General features: G+C 39.2%; 1 long non-coding RNA gene across 1 annotated transcript; it reads right to left on the reverse strand.

The window, feature by feature from the left end:
- Nucleotides 1–1,422: 1,422 nt before the first annotated feature.
- Nucleotides 1,423–6,561, reverse strand: LOC147654120 (uncharacterized). The gene is made up of 3 exons (XR_015284478.1): nt 6,227–6,561; nt 5,389–5,623; nt 1,423–3,567 (listed from the first exon to the last, which is right to left on the reverse strand). It is a non-coding gene; the product is annotated as an uncharacterized LOC147654120 (long non-coding RNA).
- Between the last annotated feature and the right edge of the window lie 1,039 nt (nt 6,562–7,600).

The raw sequence follows: 7,600 nt of genomic DNA on the forward strand, positions 1-7,600 counted from the left end.
CCAGGCAGTCATCCACAGGAGAAAGCTAGCAGGCTGCTTTTAAAGAAGGAGTCAGCTTGAAACTTCTTCCACCAGCTTTTATTGGTGCTCATGATGCCAATGCTATGGAATGCCCATTTGGTCAGTTGGGGTCAGCTGTCCTGGCTGTGTCCCCTCCCAGCTCTTTGTGCACCTCCAGGCTCCTTGCTGGTGGGATGAGGTGAGGAACTGAAAATGTCTTGGCACTGTGTAAACACTGCTCAGCAACAACTAAAACATCCCTGCATCATCAGTTCTGTTGTCAGCATGAATTCAAAAGTTATCCCATACTAGGTACTGTGAAGAAAATAGTCCCAGCGAAAACGAGAATATTAATAGAAGAGAGAAATTTATTTTCCCATGAGCCACAGAATGTAGAAAATCTTATAAAAGTACATACTTAAAATGAGGGGATAAAAAACCCAAAATCCCCAAACTACCCAGGAAATACAGTCATCACTAGATGACTTGAAATCTTCCAATGAAGAGTTTATAAAAATGCCCAGAAACATTAGGAAGTCATAATTCCATTTTATATCCAGTACACTATTTGCCTCTGGACATCCAGTGTAAGACTGTGTTTGAGAACATTATTTGTTCAACATGGGAGTGTTGAGATACTCACCCTCTGTAGCATATGTGGAACACTGTTTCCTCCTAGGGTGAAAGGGCTAATGGCTAAGAATATGAGAAAAGTCTGTGTTGACAGTTGTAGCATCAAGATTTTATCATGGAGATACAAAATTTTGCATATACAAAACAAATTAAATTTGAAGATGTTCTTAAGGTTAAAGAGATCAAGATGAAATCTTGTAAATAAAGAACAAACAAAAAGTTTTACACAATTTCTTGATTTGTGACTATTACATGGTATCCAAGGCACGGGACTATATTTCAACTTGTTATTCCAGACCTGTAGCTTTCTGTTTAGAGAACTGCGAGATCTTAATAAGAATGGCAGTTAAATTGCTGTTCATTGACAAGACAAATAAAAAGAAAATATGAGGAGACAAGCTGTCCTTCCATGGAACATGTTTTTCCTCAGCTCATTTCCTATTTCAATTAGTGACCGACTGTAAGAACATCTAAGTCCCTTCCCTTCCCTTCCCTTCCCTTCCCTTCCCTTCCCTTCCCTTCCCTTCCCTTCCCTTCCCTTCCCTTCCCTTCCCTTCCCTTCCCTTCCCTTCCCTTCCCTTCCCTTCCCTTCCCTTCCCTTCCCTTCCCTTCCCTTCCCTTCCCTTCCCTTCCCTTCCCTTCCCTTCCCTTCCCTTCCCTTCCCTTCCCTTCCCTTCCCTTCCCTTCCCTTCCCTTCCCTTCCCTTCCCTTCCCTTCCCTTCCCTTCCCTCTCCGCCTCATCTCACCCTGTCTCATCTCACCTCATTTGAAAATAAGTAGGAGAAAATGAAGGAAAAGACACTAAAATCAACATGTTACAGCAATTACAGATTCCAAATGAAATACAAATTTTTAAGCCAGAGTTCACAATTTTCAGTAAGTATGTGCCACAGGGACTACCTAGCATGACAGAAGGATGAGAGCCAGAGGAATAAATAAATAAATAATGTAAGTAATGGTGGAAAAGCAGAACAGGCAAGAACAGGAGGCAGGTGGATAGCAAGGAACACTATAGCTTACCCTGGACCAGTGTTATCCTGTATATCAGGATAAAGAGGCAAAGGGCAGTAGGCAGAAGCAATAAGAGTTGAAAACTACAAAAGTAAAGATAATCTGGGAGAATAAATTGAGTGGAAATGAAAAAGACTAAAACAGAAGATAGAAACAGAAAGCAGGTAGAGTAGGAGGACATTAAATTATTATAACTCTTTTGTGTCTGTAGACCTATTCAAGCATACACACAAACAGATCTTGGGAGAATTCAACAAAACAGTGATTTCTGTCTTGGGGACAGGTTTTTTTCATCATCAATCCCATGATGTAGCACACTACTAAATTATCACACTGACAGCTTTATGATGATATGCTACATTAACACATCATCAGAGTAGCTGTGATAAGCTGCCAATCTGGTGGCAGCTAGTGTGGTCCATCACAAAAGAAACACATATTCCATAAAGATGTAATATACATATCATTAAGTTTCTGTTGTCATTTCTTATTTATTCATTCACTTTCATAGAAGTCAATATCAAAATCAGAATGCTTTTTAAATTAAATTATGTGAAAAGCCAATATAAAATCATGTTAAATAAAGGAAAGGATATTTGTATAAATGAGGAAGAAAACTAGCTGAACCATTGACCATAAAACTTAAAAATAACACATGCTACCATATTTCTTTAAAATTAATCTAAAACTAACGCTATTTTATTCAAGTGTTTTGATGTGTTTCCTCATAAGTAATTATTTTATAACAGCAGTAATAAAGAATAAAGAACATTGTGGCCCTTAACAAAGAGGAGGTGTCCCACTCTATTTGAAGGACCCAAAGTCCCAGTTTGGATGGGCTCTGAGCAGCATGGTCTACTGGAATGTGTCCCTGCCATTCCAATAGGCATGGGGACTGCAACAAGATGATCTCTAATGTCCCTTTCAACCCAAACCATCCTATGATTTTATCATTATTTCCACATGCATCAATATACATTAAAGAATACAATGATCCAAAACACATAAAATTATCAATTTATGATTATATGTAAGGTCTAGTTAAAAAACATGTCTGCATGCATATTTGGAAAGCTTGTAATATTCCAGAGATATATATTTTTATTTTTATTATTGTTAGCACATGTATTTTTGAAATGGCAGACAAGCTAAAGAATTACTGAGTTTGACTTCATGAGCTCAGACTGAAAATATTAATCAATACTTCTGACAGTAAATTTCCTGATCACATTATCATTGGACCCTACATCAACTGGTAGGAATGAAAAAAAATTCTCTAGAGAAATTGGATCAAAATCTCATGGTCAGCTTCTTCCAAATCCTCCTCTGTTACTCATGTCTTCATTCTTCATCCTCAGAGCATTGTATTTTTTATGTAGGCATTTCTTAGGGGAAGGTTCTTCCTTCTGCCCAAGTACTAACTCATCTTTTGGGTTACTTGCATCAGCCAGCTCAAGGCTGAGTTCAGGCTTAGTGTCCCCTTGTATGGCCTTAAGGCCAGGCCATTGCTCAGCCTGGCACAACGCACAGTCAATAGCACTGACCCATCACTGACGTTCTGAGATATTGTGCTGCCTGTTGTCTCCTGTAACACAGCCACCTGCTTGAAAAGTACTTCTAGCTGGGCACACTTGACACTATAAAACCCACCACTGTTTTTAGGTGTTACAGGGGCTTCCTGATTCTGGAACCCTGGGCAACCTGAGGTTTGGATGACTATTTCATTCCTTTTGAGGTCAGTTTGGTTGGAAATGACAACGTAACTTTTCTTTCACCAGGTCACCATCAGCTCGTACTTTTATAAAATGGTATAAATTCTTTTGAAAGATGTTGTACTTCTAATTCCCGGGAGATCTCAAGATTCCAGGTAGTTTTGCATGGCTACTTCATAGCTGGGACAACCACCAGGTTTGCAGCCTAAACCTGTGGGTAAGCAGAGAAGGCAGAAGCTCAGTTATACATGGCCACTCACAGTTTGAACTCTGCAGGGACCATAAGCACTGCCCCACTTTCTTCTGCTCCTCTCATGAGACCTGGAACTTTTACTATTTAATATAAGTTTGTAGGGCTTAAACTGTACACTTGGTAGACAGGTTAACTACTGATGATATTTTATACTGTGTCCTATTAAATTGCACTAGAGTATTCTTAGATTAAAAAGATCAAAATAACACAGAAATGTAGTTTTTATTCTGCTGACTAGTATTTCTATCTTTTGAAAGCTTACTGATAATCTTTTATGCTGACTTGGGTATTTCTAGTTGGCATTTTTTCTACTCAGTACTTTGAGATCTTACAGCATGAATTGAATATATTTTAACAAGCATAAATTTGTCACTCTGCTGGCAATTAATAGACAGACAGATATCTTGGAGCACTACATATTTATTGGTTTTTGTACATTTGTATGTTATAGCTCACTATACAGACATTCACTTATACACAGAAACTGCATTTACTGCTGACAAGTCAGCTTCTTAGACTAAAGTGTCTGAAAAGAATGGAACAATGAAATTTGGATTATTACAGATTAGACCAAAGAGGATTTGAGGGAACAAAAGGTAGAAATATTCATTTTTAAAAGAAATCTAGTATTCTGTGTCACTTTATTCTAACATGCCTTAAATATCAGCATCAGCACCACTTTGTTTAAGGAGCTAGGAAAGCATTCTCTCTCTCTTTTTACCAATGCCTACATATTTAAAATAAAGTTCTACAATATACAGAAAATGGTAATATTTACAGGCTCAGCAGAGGTACTAATTTTACTACAGATAATTTTCTCCTTATCTTGCCCTAGGAAACTACTCAGTTTTCCACAGATGATATTCATCTGCCTTTCCCTTTCTTTGTGAAGGCTAATGGATTAATTGCCATTCCTGTTGCAGATATCTTTTTCTGCTCCCCCTATTCCAGTAGTCCATTTGCCAAATTATTTAACTGATTGATGTAATTAAGTTAAACCCCAATAAACTGTATACTTAACTGGAAGTTTTCAGCTTTTGAAGCAGGGTCTGTGTGTCTTCTTCACACAAAGTGTGTGTTTCTTGCTAACAATCCCATAATTCCTTAGTCACTAAGATCACAATAAATATAAGATAGAAGTGCATGTAAATGAAAAAATTAGTTGCGCCAAGCACTGAGACAATGACTCCCTTGCAGTTTTGGAGAACTCAAAATGGAGCTGATATCCACACTGCAGCCCATGTTCAGCCCACGCTGGAGCAGATTCCTTTTAGGAACTGTGAGCCATGGAGAGAAAACCACACAGGGACAGCTTTTCTAGTAGAACTGTGGACCATGAAGGAGCTGTGCTGGAGCAGACTGTTCCTGGAGGACATGGAGAAGATCCATGCTGGAACATGGGAAAAGTGTGAAGAGGAAGGAGAGGCAGAGAGGAACTGTTAGGATGGGATTCTGTGTGAGCTGAAGTGTGTGGCAACCTGATGGCACGTATCTCATAAAAAGCTCAGTCTTTCTGCCCTCAACAGCAAAGCACAGATCTGTGGGGAGATTAAGGAAGTTCAGATAAAAGCTACTCAGAGATATCCAGAGAACCAAAAGCATCTGCCCTCCCATGTCTCTCTGGAAGTTTGAAGATGATGGCTGGGTAACCTGAGCAGAATAGGTGTATGTAATGTATTTCATTATATTTTCATTATGCCTTACACTCTTATGTAAGAAAATCTCAGATCAGTATGAGACAGCTTAAAGCAAAAGATATAAAAATACTATTTTCCTTACCAGTAATTGATACAGTTCTCAGTCAAGCCTTGCTTCCTTTTCAGCAAGTTCAGTGCTCTCCTAGATATCAGCACAGCCCCACTGTCACTATTGAGGCTTCACTTCAGAACTTGCCAAAGGCAGAGCTGTCATTCTGTAGAAACCTCCAAAAGTCTGTGCATGTTGCCAGTTTCTTGCTTGCTCCCTCTCAGTCCTGACATTGTATGAATTTCTTCCTGCTGAACAGGTACAGTTGCTCAAAGAAAGAGAAAATACCATCCTTGTAAATATTTCCAGAAAATTAAGTTTGTCACAGATCGAATATGACAAACATCCTCCTAAGCAATTCTTTCAAGCACATTACATTTGATCTTCATATAAATTGTGAACAAGCAAATTAAACAACAATGTATTTCTCAGAGAGGTATTTCATGAAAACAGACAAGCTTTTGGCTTCATAACGTAGAATCTTATTTTACATGTTTGATTCAACAGAAATTTGTAAACTAATGATGATGGTGAAGCAAGTACTTTTTCACAAATATACACAATAGAAGCATTTAACTCTAAATGAATTACAGTGCTATTGTGAACTGAAAAATACTCCAAAGTATTTTTCTTAACACTGAAAAGTACTACTCCACTGTCTTCGTAACAGACAAAAGCTTCAGTAAATCAGATCATACTTCACATTTCTGAAGGCAGTACATACCTTATGTCATGGAGTTACTTTACCTTTAAGGGAGTTGGAGTTGCTGGGAAGTGCTTGGAGTCTTTTCTCCTGACCAATTATCGGTCATTGCTGGGAATTGACAGCAGTTTAGGCCATTGAAAAAGTGGATCAGCTTGTGAACCCTACCTTGAAATGTAAAAGCAGAGCTCTCTGGGTTCTCTTTGTTTCCTGACTTGAAGAGTGGCAGAGCTCCCGGCCTCCCGTTCCCTGCCCAGGCCATGCGGCCGGGCGGGGATGGGGCCGGGCCTGCCCCGTCTCCCGGCCGGGAGATGGGGGGGCCTGGGGAAGGTTTTCCTCGGGCCCAGGCTGGGCCGGGCCGATCTCTGGCTCGGCTGCAGGTTTTGCTGTAACTAATTCACTAGAAACTGCTCAGCGAAGAAAGAGAGAGGCCCTGGACTTGCAGCGGGCTGGAGCAGCGACCACACTCTCCAGAGCAGCTATGAAGAACCTTCCATTGCAGAGGGCTCCAGCTCCTGTTCGGCAGAGATCTCCGAACCATCTACAAAAGCCTGGGCAAGATGTTAACTCTTTCATTACCCAGATGAGACTTGCGGATTAATCTTTTTATCCAGAGAGAGAGAGAGAGAGAGATCAACATGAAAAGAGACTTTATAAACTACCAGTGACAGGAAAGAAAAGAAGCTTCAGGAAAGGTAGAGAATTAAGAAGATGCTTTAATTAAGCTGAAATATCTTTCTGTTAAAACTATGGAGATGGACAATGAAGTCCTGAAAAGAGCTCCTTTAATTCATGATACAGGATCTAGAGAGGAATAAAGTGTTCAAAGTGTAAATTTGAGTAAAAAGTAGAGTAATTATAGTATAGTGAAGTGCTGGGAGATTTGAAGCCTTGAGAGGCAATGAGAAAACTGTTGGGAGATTTGAAGCCCTGAGAGGCCATGAGAAAACTCTTTTCTGGTGAAGCTCACAGAAACAGATGAAGAAGACTTTTTTTGCCTTTGAATAACTTATCCTTAAAAATGCTATCTCTAGACTCATGGCCCATACACACCTCAGAGTGATGTGAAAATGGGAGGAGTGAACTCTAATAATAGCAGCTCTGAGCAGCTAACATTAGGGCAATAGAAAACTATAACAGAAGTAGTTTTCTTGTGAGAAACTCCATGGATTAACAGGAAGAAACTTCTGTTTCTCTACAAAGACTGGTGAAAAGACTAGCAAGAATTGGGACTGTGTTAACCATCAAAGTTCCAAAGTTTTTGTCTCTGTTGTCATGTGAACAAGGGAATAGTGGGTATATAGGGGATGAAAAGGTTTTTCTGGATGTTTATTCTGGTGTTCTTATTATTGTAGTTTGTCAATAAACTTTCTTTTTTTTCCCTTTTAAGTTTTATGCCTGTTTTGCTCTTGTTCTAATCCATATCTCACAGCAAGAAATAAGCAATTTTCTTAGTTATTGGTTTAAAACCACGACACCTTATTAATGATACATATTGTGCTATCAAAGAGCATTAAAAACTGATTTCCCTTTTCAAGTCAG

This window comes from Cyanistes caeruleus, chromosome 3, assembly GCF_971803275.1.
Source record: "Cyanistes caeruleus chromosome 3, bCyaCae1.hap1.1, whole genome shotgun sequence".
Classification (NCBI taxonomy): domain Eukaryota; kingdom Metazoa; phylum Chordata; class Aves; order Passeriformes; family Paridae; genus Cyanistes; species Cyanistes caeruleus.